General features: G+C 35.1%; 1 pseudogene across 1 annotated transcript; it reads left to right on the top strand.

The window, feature by feature from the left end:
* The first annotated feature begins 216 nt into the window (after positions 1–216).
* LOC149251983 (PRA1 family protein B1 pseudogene) lies at positions 217–10,000 on the top strand (annotated as a pseudogene). Its single transcript, XR_016266941.1, has 4 exons — positions 217–1,013; positions 9,449–9,535; positions 9,629–9,721; positions 9,894–10,000. The product of XR_016266941.1 is annotated as a PRA1 family protein B1 pseudogene (transcript).
* The last annotated feature ends 4,900 nt before the right edge of the window (positions 10,001–14,900 follow it).

Below are 14,900 nucleotides of genomic sequence, written 5' to 3'. Positions count from 1 at the left end.
AACTATTCTAAGGAAATTTACAAGTTTAACTATTGTAATTTGTGATAGAGGCACATCAGTTGGAATTGAAATTCTCAAAGTCTGGATTTCAGAAAAAATGAAATTTAAAAAAAAAATTAGACGAGTTGACAACTTAACAGCCCTTCTTAAAAATTTTTATAATATTATTCCAATTTCTTTTTAAAATGGCAAAATTCAAATTTTAATTTTCTTTTGACTAGTAAAATTTTCTCCCTACTTCTGTGACGTGCCAGAGGCCCTTTGAAGGGCTCTGATGTGTTCAAATTTGATCACTGTTCAGAAGGCCTCTGCTCCTGCGCTGCTGCAATCTTTTCCACGTAGTTCCCTGCTTACAGACTCTAATACAGACCAGAACCAGAAAATGGCAGCTGCTTATAGCCCTCTTCCAACATCGTCATCTGCGGACACGGTGCCTACAATAACGACGTTGCCAATGACGCCGACCGCCGCTCGTGTTTTCTTCTCTGGGCTCTTAGAAGGTACCAACAACGCCCTTTCCCAAAGGAGGCCATGGCCGGAGCTCGTAGACCGCAACTCCCTGGCAAAGCCCGCATCCATGGCAGAAGCGGTCACCAGGGTCTGCAAGAACTGGACATACTTCCGCGTGAACGACCTCCTCTTGCTCTCTGGCGTTCTCGCTTTCAGCCTTTTGTCCAACCCTATCTCGTTTTTCCTCCTCGTTGCTCTCCTAGGGGGGCTGGATCTTCCTTTATCTGTTGAGGAGGGAGCCCCTGGTTCTGCTCGATAGAACCTATAGCGACCGGGAGGTACTGGGAATCCTGACAGTCCTTACGATTGTTATCGTCTTTATGACGAGCGTCAGGGCTGTGCTCATTTCGGCGTTGATGATCGGGGTAGCGATGGTGTGCGCACATGGCGCGTTTAGGGTTCCTGAAGATCTCTTTTTGGACGAAGAGGAGCCCGTTCCTGGATTTCTCTCCTTCCTCGGCGACCCTACCACGGTTGTTGCCAATGTCTGAGGGGTTTTCCATGTACGCAAATTTGCTTAATTTCTAATTTTTCAGTTTGATCTGTATGAATTTTAAGAAGAATAACAGGTTTAAAAAAAGACCATCTTAGGGTTTCTCTTTTTTCTTTATCAATTGGGGTTATTTGAATCTGGGAAAAGACATTAGGGTTGAATTGGGTTTCTATGGACAAAAAAATCATCGTAAGGTTTCTCTATTTTTGTTTCTGGTGGGTTTATGTGAATATGGGGGTAAACATTATGGTAGAATAGAATTTCTATGGATTCGAATAAAACGCGAGGGGAGAAAAAATGACTTTATATCTTTTTTTTTTCGATCAATTTATGCAGTTTTCTGGTTCAAAGAAGTGACGGAAAATAAGAGATAGACGATTAATTGAAATTGCCATTGTTTAGAAAACTTGTGAAATAATTCATCCCACAGTGGGATTCATTTTTCCTTTGCGTTTTATTTTTCTTTAATTGTTTTATCTCTGTCAATTTTAAGAAGAAAAGGAGAAAAAACAACCATCTAAGGGTTTCCTTCTTTTCCTTTCTAAATTATGTTCGTGTGAATTTTGGGAAAAAAAATTAGGGTTGAATCGTGCTTCTTCGGTTTATAAGGAAACTCGAGGGCTGTAAAACAATGTGTATATGCACCCTTTTTCTATCAGTTTATGGTGTTAGCTGATATGACAAGAATTGAAGACAATTTAATGGCATTGCTTTTCTTGAGCAAAAATTGATAAAATAATTCATCTCCCCGCGGGGTGTTTTGCCCTTGTGTTCTGTTTACCTCGGTGAGAGTTTACCTGGTAAATCGGTGAGAGTTTACCTCTCCACTGGCCTAGGTTCGAGTCCAAGTGTGTTGTTTCTTACATCCTCTCACATATACGTGGTAATCCCCTAGGCGACACGTCCTAGGAGATTGATCCGTTCCTTCCAAAAAGAATGAGTTGTTTCTGTTAAAAAAAAAGACGAGCTCAAATAAATGGACCCGCATCCTTTTTTAATTATATCAGGTGATGTCTTGGAAAATCTGAGTAGGTACCGCCTGTAATTTCTTATTGGCCAGCAAATGGGTTTATGCATGCTCAGTGTTTCTGTTATGGTAGAACTGGTAATTGGGAAAAAGTTCCAGATCATCCTTTCTTGTTTAATTAGTGAAATGGTTTTTTCATGTTCCTTAATTTAGCTATCTTGAAAGGGAAAAGCTTGACTGTGCTGGGTTTACCGTTATTCATGGAAGAGTGAACCTGGTGTGCTTGCCAGTACAAGTCAAGGTGTTAAAGTCCCTGATTCAGATCTGTTCTTAGTGGAGTTTTGTTATGTGCAGATTTCTTTAGGTTTGAACTAGCAGATATTGTTCATAGAAAGCATTGCTGCTATGTCCTTAACAAGATCCCATTGTATTTTTCATTTCTTATGAATTTCGGAAAAATAGATTCAGTTATACTGCAAATTTGATGTCGTTTATGCATTCCATACTCTCCATGCAATTGTTTGCCGTAGTAGCAGTATATATGGTTTTGTGAGTGGGATTTTGCTTTAAAAGAATTTTTGCTCCATATTTTTAGAATTGTAGAGATGGTTTCATTTAAGGGCCGTCGAAAGCTGTTTTCAGTTATTAAAGTTTTTCATATTTGTAGTCTTTAGTTCCTGTTATAAAAGTGAGTGGGTATTCTTTGCTGCAAGGAAGGTTCTTGTTTTGGGGGTTGATACCGATGCAAAAACTCATTTTAAATTTGACAACATCCAATTTCGGAAAAATTGCATGTGAAATTTAATTTTGATAGTTTTATCATTTATGATTTGAATTTTATAGTCATTATCAAAAGTTTCTTTATATGTTGGACTGCTGTAGTTAACGGTATCCGTAATGGACTCTGCATACACTCTATATGGATGGAAGATAACTTTGGAGTAACGCACGGCCTACAAGCAGGAGAGTGAATATCTGACACAGATTTGTCTGACTGCTAGGTTCGGATTGCAACCAAAACTTAGGCTTATGAGAGATTTTATTTGAACTCATCCATGAAAACTTGAAAATTGACTGACATGACCCAGCTTATAGATAAATGTATCACAAATAGAATAATGGTTACAAAGTATGGCAGATTGTCATAAAATGCAAATTCGTTTTTGCAACCTTCTGAGAGGTTGAGCAGATTTGGAATAATAAAAGTTGACTGTCTAAGATGACTGAATCCTATACGCTCTGTTCATATGTCTCCCCATTGTCCAATTCTGCTCAAATTTTTCCCCTCTGTACACCTATGGGCAATATCTCTAAAAATATGTCCCTCCACACATCTAACATTCCTCTGTAGTAGGTTGTTCATATTTCTTCATTTCGGTAAATGTGGACGCATTGCTTTGTTGTGCATGTTGTGGGCATGTAGCCCCCTGCTGCATGTTGTAGGCTTTAAGAGATGGTCCTTGCCTTCCTATGTATTATCTATAAACTCCTAGAACATGTGTTCTTGGTGCCTCCCTATTCCCTATACATGATCCAAAATCTACAGCTGCTAAATGACTTTTCTTAGGCCCTCAAATAATTGGCCATCAAGGTGATCTGTGATGACCTCCACCCAAAGCCTCCTCGGCAACACATGCTCCTTGAACCTAATGCAAGGTGTGAGGCATTAGTATATGAAAACTTTCTCAAAAACTTTCAATCCATATACAAATTTATATATTTTTAAACGTTTCTATGTTCGAGTGAGAGATCTCAATAGCCCCGTGAATCTAGATTCACAATCTCCTATGGCTCTGTCTACTGGGTGCATTAACTTCATTCAATTAACTTTCTGTAAGCCCTTTTGAGAGGTAACGTTTTTGAACTTGCTACTCAATAATTACCTAGTTTACCAAAGGAATATCTAACCCAAGCTGCAGTAATAAAGTTTTCCACCATAATAAGGTGTTACTCTTAACATAAAAATTCAGCATCTGTTCTTTGTGATTAGTATAATCATGTACCTAGCCATGTTCTCTCTCCACCAATATCACACCAAAACCTTTTCTCGTTCTTTATATGGGTTGCCTCTCGGGAAAATTGTTGATTCCTCACTCAAAATTGAATTACGACTAGATTCTATGTTTAGTTAGTATTTTCATTATATCAGTGATTTTTTGAAATGATTGCATCGTGATTATAACTTCACAAATAGATATAATATTCTGACCCCTCTCTCTTTGTTGAGCAGGTTGGCATGTAATTTGTACTTGGGTTCACTAATAGATATACTATTCTGATCCCCCTCTCTTTGTTGAGCAGATTAGCGTGTAATTTGTACTTGGTTTCATGCGTAATGACCATTTGTAGCCCTATCTTTTCCTCTTTTTTTCCTGTTCTATCCATCACAACTCGATTATGCTAGGGCACTAGGAGCGACAGTGGGATCTAATAATTTGTTAGCTTAAAGATAATTAAGATGAATAACTTTAACAATCTATACTGCATGCAGGTCCATAGGTCCTAGTGTGTAAAATTGTGCTCTCGTACCATTTGAAATGTTATTCACAACACTATAATGACTAAACTATATATATATATAATTGCGTGGAATTAAATGTCCTCAATAATCTCAAATAAGTGTTAATTCTTTTCAACTAAATGACAACACGGGCTACTTTAAAGCTTCACATAATTCCATCATACTTGATATTGCTATTTCAATACTTGTGTTTGAAACATATGCAAATAATAGAGGGGGTTTCTATTATGATAATAGAGAATAGCTTCGATTATGTATAGAGCTCGAGATAAGAGTAAAGAAGTGAAACGTAGAGATGCGAGTATCATATGTCTAGATGAGTATAATATGTATAGGTGAGTATCTTCAGGTGCTCAAGAACGATTACTAAAACGGTCAGTTAATTCTGCAATTTAAAGGATGAAAAAGGAGGTTATAGGAGTCTAGTTTTGGTTCTCATCCACAATGTCACACTAGTCTGCCTGGGCATGGTTCTCATGGTTTAATAGTGACTTGAGGAGTCATAATACCACAGATCACTAAACACGAACAGCTAAGGTAGCCCAAGGAAAATAGCCATCTTTACACATTAATTAACAGGTCTTACATTAATTATCCTAGGGGGTTTTAATACTTCCAAATGCTTAAAAAACAGTTAGCAAAGCATTCACATTACACATTCCAGCAATCTTTTCTATAAACCAACCAAATGCAGTCAGGAGAGCCCTCCTTTTAAACTATACAACCTTATTGTTAGTATGATCAACCTTATTTTAATATATAGTGTGACAAACCGTATGACAGGCAGGTGGAAAACTTTTCTCGCAATTGACTAAGCGACGTCCTGCGAGCCAGACTTGAGACGGAAACCCTCGTCAGAAGTATATGCTTGGCTCTTTTCCAAACAAATGAAGAGTCAATGAGGTTTTGTGTAATCACTTCTGGTATCGTATTGGGTTAACCCACCCCCTTTTTGATTCCAATAAGCAGAGGTGGTCACTATGGTAATCCGATTTCAATTTGTAGTTAGAAAATGGGGTCACAACCTTCCATATTTTTTGTTTTGTTTTGTCTTTTTACATCAAACAATAGTATATTTATTAGAACCATAGTCAACTAAACAAACAGGAAACAATTTATTTGACAGGTGGAAGAAGTGATAGGCTTAGAGCAATTGAATTGTAGGCCATGCTTCTTGACAAATTGATGAATAGATGTCTCCTTACTTGAGATTTAGGTTGGCACCATGGCACCATCCTGTCCATCATTATACACTAATCTTGTCATTATCTTCTTCACTGTGAATGACTGGCCTGTTCCCTGCAAATAGATCTGGGCATAGAGGAGCCAATCCAAGAACAGTAATCTCTAGCACAAGACAATATTAATGATCTAAATACCTAATCCTGAAGCTTGAGTTTGATTTTTCTCTACTGGTTCTGAATCTCTGATTGAGAATCTCCCACTCGTCATTATCAAACCTTCTCCTTCATCATTGGCATCAACTGCACTGCTGAGGTACTTTGGTTGGTTGTCATTGGACTTGAGAGCTTGAAGTTTCAAATGATTATAGTAACAGACAGCCAGAAAAGCCAGTCCACACCCACTCAAGTTTATGACTGTAACCTTTTCATTTATTACAGACAAAGATTATGTTATGAGCAGCCAGTCCTTGACAAGACCAGTGACATTCATAGTCAAGGCTGAAGTCTTTCCTATCAGAAGAAACGCTACAAGATTAAGAGCCAAGGCACAAGCAGAAATGTCATGTAATCCAAATCAAAGGAAGAGACCCTGATTATCAGAAATGGGTATTCTACTAAGGCCCAGGGGGTGCTGAGAAAAACAAGGCAACAAGGAGCAACAAAGATGTGATGGGATTCAACTTAATCCCTTTTGATGTTCGTGGAATTTGTATGAGAACCAATTGGGTAGTCTCACATGCAACTGCACTTAACTGGAGAATCACCTCCCATGCATTCATCTTGGCCTCCCCATAAGCTGAAATAGTAACTCCAATGGATATGGCCAACATATTGGCCTCGGGCTCACCTTTATAAGCTTCTTTCTTCAGGGAAACCACAATCAAATACACAGCAATGGGAATTAGAGCTTTCAGCATTTGAAATAATGATACTGAGAGGAAAACATAGGCAGAATTTGAAAACCAGAGACCCAAAGAATACACTTATCAATACTATGGGTTCAACGAGCTTGAAGACTCTTACAATAGCAACAACCAGTGTTGAGTAGAAGCCCATGTGAATCATGGTGGGACTGATCACACTAAATTTGTCAAGCAATGGCAACTCCAATGGATATGGCTAACATATTGGCCATGGCCTCACCTTTATAAGATTCTTTCTTCAGGGGAACTGCAATCGAATGCATATCAAATGGGCACAAGAGCTTTCAACATTTGAAATATCGATACTTTGAGAGACATGCACCAAGGGCTGCATCATTTAGGATTTGTACTCAGTTTAGGTGTCATATTCAAGGGGAAGTTGTTATGCTTTCCACCACTTCATAGATTGTTAGAGTGATGAAACAAAAGAGGCTCCCTCTTGAGGCTAGATTATGTCATTCATATCAGCTGTGTTGTTGATGTCCTAGTTCAGCCAGGTCTTGCCAAAACTCTGTTGAGGTTCAAAATTTATTATAAATTGAAATGTCTTCACAAGAATTGACCTCATAAAATGCCATAATCACAAGATATGCCATACATGGCTGTGATTATGGCTCGCAAGACCCTTAGACTTTGAGCAATGAGGCTCGCAACATCACTTATGATTATGCACTCTACAATTCTGTGACCAGCTGAATGTCAAGCAATTGAACCGTGATTTAAATCCCATTTTATCAGCAATAAGTACTATACTTTGTCTTTATTTAGTGTATAGAACCAAGCACTTATTCTGCTCATCTATAGAAGGGACAATGGTTGTTTGTCTATGAGGTATAAGGAAATCCTATCAGATGTTTTGTATTTTCGTATGGAATTGAATCATACTCCTGCACACTGTAACATTCATATATATCAACCTGTAGAGGCTTTAATAACACCTGGTATTCTGGTTAGTGATTTTATTGGACCTCATGTGCATATCCTACATGCACAGGATGGACTATTCATATGTTACAGGGTATTATTCTTATTATTTAGGGTGCACATCTTCAGGTGCTCAAGAATGATTACTAGAACAGTCAGTTAATTCTGCAATTTAAAGGATGAAAAAGGAGGTTATAGGAGTCTAGTTTTGGTTCTCATCCACAATGTCACACTAGTTTGCCTGGGCATGGTTCTCATGGTTTAATAGTGACTTGAGGAGTCATAGTACCATAGATCACTAAACACGAACAGCTAAGGTAGCCCAAGGACAATAGCCATCTTTACACATTAATTAACAGGTCTTACATTAATTATCCTAGGGGGTTTTAATACTTCCAAATGCTTAAAAAACAGTTAGCAGAGCATTCACATTACACATTTCAGCAATCTTTTCTATAAACCAACCAAATGCAGTCAGGAGAGCCCTCCTTTTAAACTATACAATCTTATTGTTAGTATGATCAACCTTATTTTAATATATAGTGTGACAAACCGAATGTGACAGGCAGGTGGAAAACTTTTCTCGCAATTGACTAAGCGACGTCCTGCGAGCCAGACTTGAGACGGAAACCCTCGTCAGAAGTATATGCTTGGCTCTTTTCCAAACAAATGAAGAGTTAATGAGGTTTTGTGTAATCACTTCTGGTATCGTATTGGGTTATTGTTAGAAGCGATAATTGGATTCGGATTCTCATCGAGTGAGTTGTTCTGCTTTCTCAATTTGAGAGGGTTTGTTTGGAGGGAAAAACGAAAGAGGACATACAAGAATAGTGAGGGGAAAGATGCATAGGAAGAGGATTGAGAACATCGCGAGCAGGCAGGCTACATTTTCCAAACGTAGGTGGATTGCTGAAGAAAGCTTACGAGCTCTCGGTGCTCTGCACTGCAGAAGTTGAACTTGTGATTTTCTCCCCAGCAGGAAAGCTCTATGAACTGTTTTTTAGTGCAAATCCTACTATTTTGATTCTAATAATCATGGCTATGCAAACCTCATGAGATTCTTACTAATAACCCCGGTGGTGCAAGCCCTAGTAAGTTCGATGTTGAAAAACTTAGTGTAAAACCTCCAAATCGCTGGTTTTGTTGTAGTGCTTATTGGAGAGTATATAAAAAATTTCACACCTTTTTATGAGATATGGGAGGAAAACATGTTAAAGGTTTTTAATAAATATAAAATTTCCAAAATAATGCTAGTTACGTGTGATTCGTTTTTCATTGTTTGTGATTATGAAAAATGAAACTCAATGTTTTTTCATTAGTGCACACATATTTCATTATATAATTGCATATAGAAAAATCATTCCAGAGCCGATAACAATAAAAGTGAAGAATTTATGGTCGAACGTTATATTTAAGGGAGATGTTTAAACGTTTGAATTTTGTTTTTCATTTTAAGACATTTGGAGCAAATATTAGGAAGGACTTTGAGAAAGGATTGTCCTTGATTTTCGAAAATGGAGTTGTTCCTTTCCAGCCATATGCCCCAAGTGACCATCAAAGGGAGAGCTCATATGTTTTTTGGATGTTTTCTTTATAGCCATTTTTTTACACATATCCATAGAGTCCCCATGCCATTGATGTGAATTACTTGTTCGGTTTTTTTTAACCAAAATTTTTACCCAAACAAGAAAAATTAAAAAAATGCCTCAAGATCAAAGACTGAAACAAAGACCTATTGACATACCTTTTAAAGTATGGAAAGAACTTGTAAAATCATATGAGAAGTTGGATGCACAAAGAAAAGCTGACAATGAGAGCATTCAGGTATTGAATTTTTCATTAAACATTATTTAGAATGTATTAATACTTATAAGTATCTTAGACATGTATTTGTGTGAAAATAAATTGAATTGGTTTATGTTTAAGGACAAGGCATCCAAGGCGAGGTTAACCAAGACAAAAGTCACTCATCGTAGTGGCCAGAAAGGTTTAAAAGCGTTGATAACAACCTTTGTAAGTATATTAAACATGTGATATTTTTTTAATAAATTTTGTACTAGAAGAAAGTCATTGTTATCTAATTTCTCCCTGTTTACTGATTGATAGGAACTAAAATATGGAAGACCTCCAAATCATTTGGAAAAGGAGGTGCTGCAGAAAAAGAGATGGGTTGAATTTGTTGTTTGGATGGACTCTATGGTATGTAATCTTAGTTGGATTTCCAATATACTTTTAAACCATATTTTCATTTTATTTTTTAGTATTATTAGATATTATATCTTACCTCATTTTATGGTTAACATTGTATAACAAAAACATGCGTTGTGTTATGTAATTAATACTAACATGTAATATTGATTTTTTTTGTCAGAATGCTATAGGTAATGATTGCCAAGACGATGATCCAAATTATGTTCAACATATATCAGGAGATGATGAGGATGAGGATGAGGATGATGGTGGTGAAGGAGGAGATGATGATGATAGTTGCGGTGTTGGTGATGATGTGGATCAGAGTAATGACGATGGTCAAGATGATCATGAGGATGATCTTGGTGGTGGTAGCTAGGCATGCACATGCATTGTTTTTTATGAAGAAATTATTGTGTAGAATGACATTGCTATGTTTAGATGGGTGTTGTGAATTTACCCTATATTAATGAGACATTTTGATTTTGTAATCATACGATGAGTTTGATTTATGTATGTTGTTAATTTATCGTAGAATAACGATATTCATGAAATATTTTGATTTGTTAATCATATTTGAATTTTAATTGTTTTGATTAAAAATAATACTGATTTTATTAGTATTATGTTGCTATTTTATACATGTTTTGAAAATTGTCAATGACACATTGTTATTTTTTTGGATGGATGTTGTCAATTTCTCTTAAATTTCTTTACAAATGATTTTGAGTTGTGATATCTGCTTTAATGATATTTAGAAACTATCATATATTTCACTATGAATTTATAAAGGGGGTCATATATGTAAAGAAAAATATACTCTATATAAGAAGTCAAATGCGGATGTAACCATGGATGCAAAATTGAAAGTAAAATTGGATGTTAAATTAGGAATTAATACAAAATGCAAACAATTGACATACAAAGTGTTTTAAATTAGAAGTGAAAAATTGTGCAATAGTTGACACAAAGAAGGGAACAAAACATGTCATACAAAAGGATATCAAATTGGGCAAAAACAAGGACACATAAATGGGCACCAAATTAGATGCAAAAAAAGACAACAACTAGATGTAAAATAAGATGCAAAGTTGAGCGTTAAAAAGAAGCAAAAAACGTTACAAATTAATATGACAAATGATGATGCAAATAATGGTGTAAATTTGGGATGCAAACTTGGGTGCAAAAAAGGAAAAAAAAAAAGATGTAAGAAAAGACATAAAACAAGATGCAAAATGGGGCTGAAAAAAGGTGAAACCAAGGATGCCATATTGGATGTAAAAAATGATTCCTAATCACATGCAAATTTAGGCTCAAACTCAGACACAAAATTATATCCAAATGTGGACACAAAATGAGGCAAAAAAAGATGCAAATTTGGATGGTGAAAACGATGTAAAACTAGACACCAAAAAAATGCAAAATTGGATGAAAAAGTCGGTGTAAATAGTGGTGCAACATTCGACACAAGTAGACACAAAAAAATGGTGCAAAAAGGGGCATAAAATAGCTTAAAATTGGATGCAAAACTTGGTGCAAAAACAAATACAAAAGTAGACGTAAAAAATGGCTCTAAATTGAATGTACCATTAGACACAAAATAAGATGCAAAGGTGGACACAACACATGACTCAACATAAGATGCAAATATAAATGCAAATTTGGATGCTCAAAATGATGTAACATTAGATGCAAGAGATGGTGTTAAAAATGATGCAAAATTGGATGAAACAAATGACGCAAAATATGGTGCAAAATGAGATGGGAAAAATGGAGACAAATCAAACGTAAATGTGGATGTAAAAAATGGTCCAAAAAAAGATGCAAAAATGGGCACAAAAATGGATGCAAAATTTGGTGCTAAATCAAATTCAACACATGGTGCAAAGATAGGCACCAAAGCTGGTGCAAAAATAGAAGCAAAAACTAGTGTAAGACTAGATACAAAACCTGGCGTAAGACTAGATGCAAAAATTGACACAAAATGGATGCATAAAAAGACGTTAAATTGGATTCAAAATACAGTGTAAACTTGATGCAAATGATGGTGCAAAAATGGAAGCAAAGAATGACACAAAATAGGAAGCAGAAGAGAATGAAAAATAGATGCAAAAAATGACACAAAACTAGAAGCAAAACCTGTCATAAAATAAGATGCAAATCTTGGTTCAAAATTTGACGCAAAAAATGATGCATAGTTTGGTGTAAAAAATGATGCAAAATATAGTGTGAAAAAGGATGCAAAATCAGGTGCAAAAAAGGACGCTTTAAAAACTGTACAATAGAGCCAGATTTAGCGCCAGGTTGCTCATCACAATTACAAAAAAAATGCACTAAAATCTGGCGCTAAATCTGGCGCAAATCGCTGGTTTTGTTGTAGTGTGAATCTATTGTTGATGCGAGAAGCTATCAAGTCGAAGTTGCTTCTGATGCCGAAAGCTGCCAAGTCGAAGCTGTTGCTAATGATGGAAGCTTCCAAGTCGAAATTGCTGCTAATGATGGAAGCTTCTAAGTCAAAGATGTTAGGGTTGAAGTGCTTCTACTACTAGGTCAAAGGTTGGATCGAAGAAGGAGAGGCTGGCTTGGTGTGGAGGAGGTTTTTGTTTAGGTTGAAGAGTCTCAAGGAAAACTATTGAAGGAAGAGATTTTGATTGGGTTTTCCCCCAGATAGGGTTTTTTCCATGGAAGAGTGCCTACATCTTGTGTCTTGTATTTTTTTTTATCTTCGTGCACACATAATTTGGTAATTGCTTGATGAAAGATAATATAACAAATAAGTAAAAGAATCCAACATAATTCACAAGTAATTATCAAGAAATAGAAATCTAACCCCTAATCCTACTAGCGCTAATCTCTCAACATAAGCTCCATTTTCTTTGAACAACCCAAGCTTATTGCTTAGGGTCAACATGAGGAGGCTTACATTATTGTGTATATCTATGACTTGTTCTTCTAGCCTTTTAAACCTCTCCTTTGCTAGACCCTGATGGTTATCATAATTTGATTTGTCATCCATGATTATGGTTTTATGACTTCATTTTTAAATTGATTCGATCCCATCCAACTTCCTAAAAGATACCCAAAGAAACATGCTCCAATACCAATATGATCTGTAAGCCACCATGCATATTCTTCCAGAAATTTCATCACAACATATTTTTAAAAAATATATTGAAATTTAAAAACTATACTGTGACAATTAATTTTCCATAGATTTATATATTTATCAATTATTGCTTTTTGGCTTATGCTAGTGATAGATAAAATGTAAAAATAGAGAATAATGAAATACAACACACACCAATGATAATGAACACCTATATATGTTTTAGAAAACCCTTTTAGGAAAAAATAAACTAAAAAGTAAGGCTACCTTGCTTTCATTTTTCTAAATGGAAATGATGCAAATACAAAGGAGAATCACTCTTTATGGACTTACATTGGACCTGTGACCTTACGGATATTACAAAACAAAAAACCCCATTTTTATTCTCTTTAACTATGCACTCTCAACTAATTTCTCTACCATGGAACAAAAATGCACTCAAATAGAATGGAACCTATTTTACTCCTAGTGGCTTGGTTATTACATAAACCCATAGCAAACTAGGGGTCAATTTTGACCTATTCAATCATCAACATGAGTTGCAAATCAACCCTTCTATAGTGTTACTCATAATTCCCACATGGATAGCCCATTTTTCATAAGTGACGAGACTGAAGTGGCTTCCTCCGAAATCATGGTAGTCAATCATGATATGTTAAATTTCAACAAACATTTATCTTGCATATGAAATTGAATTGGCGTTATTATTGCACCATTAGAAATATCTTTAGGTGTTGAATAGAGTCATGGGTTGTGGTCCTTAAGTGGGAAATTTTACCCCCAAAAGACATCATTTAACACCTCAAACTGGTATGAAACGTTTCTGGCCCCAATTTTTGAATCTAGCTCCTACCACTAAAAGTACTCCTACATGCATATTTCTTTGAATTTTCCACCTTGAAAGCATCCAGATGAAGAGAAATATAATTATTCAATCCATAGCCACAAAAAATCAAACTAATTATATCTATTATTTTACCTTTAATATGAAATCTACAAGTTGTTTTTATTAAAAATTAATTAAATCAACATTTATTAATATTAATAAATATCAAAATTTTAATTTGGACATCCAATTAAATATATTATTTAGTTATAATCAATTAATTTTAATATGTTAATCATTTAATTAGGTGTCTGAAGTCTATAAATTTAATAATCCAAATTTGAAACATTTAAAATTTATAAAAGGAAACTTAAACTAATTAAACATAACACTAAATATTTAAACAAATCATAATAAATATATAATGAAATAAATCAAAATAAGCTTTTTGGTTATATATAATAAAATAAAAAAAATTCAAATGTTAAGGAAATTATATTTATATTGTTAAAATTATTTATATTTATTAAATGGCAAAATATATATATATATATATATATATATATATATATATATATATATAATTTAACTCAAAGGTTTGGGATATAATGGTGTAAAGTGAACAATTTTTATCATTGGATAAGGTTAAATTCCCATGAGTTTTTAACTTGGAGCTATGGAGGCACTTTGAGGTAGGAGAGAAGCTCATTTGGAAGTCACCATGTTATGAATTCTTTATGAAGTTTAAAGTTCCAAGTTCAAATCCCCTTAATTAATTGCATCAGCCATGCATGGGGGAACATATAGGTACACCTAGAGGTATGGTGGTACCATTTAGAATGTACACTATGTCATATGAATATGAACCTTACCCAGTTGATTATTCCTCTTTACCTAAAAAAAAAACAGAACAAAAATTGATTCAATTTACTTACAAATAATTTATACATAAACATTTTGTAATAGTTTATAAACATTTATTTATCACTAAATTGATCCAATCCTAAGGACCCTCTTCTCAATTAAATATCTAGAGTTATAAGGCATGTTCTCTCCCGATTCTCTTATTATCAATGCTTTCATGTTTGAGGCATAATAATTTTATGGTAGATGAAATAGAGAATCAAGTAATTATATTAATAGGGGGGTCATTATCAATCAATGATCAAGTATCTTACTCTCCTATCACATGAATTCATCCATGTCTATAAAGGGTCAAATTGGGATTTGGTTTGTCTCATCCCTGACTGCAAAAC

Source organism: Pinus tabuliformis, chromosome 7 (genome assembly GCF_031772625.1).
Source record: "Pinus tabuliformis cultivar Carrire ecotype Pingquan chromosome 7, CPIR1, whole genome shotgun sequence".
Lineage (NCBI taxonomy): Eukaryota > Viridiplantae > Streptophyta > Pinopsida > Pinales > Pinaceae > Pinus > Pinus tabuliformis.
This window is presented reverse-complemented; position numbering and strand designations above follow the sequence as displayed.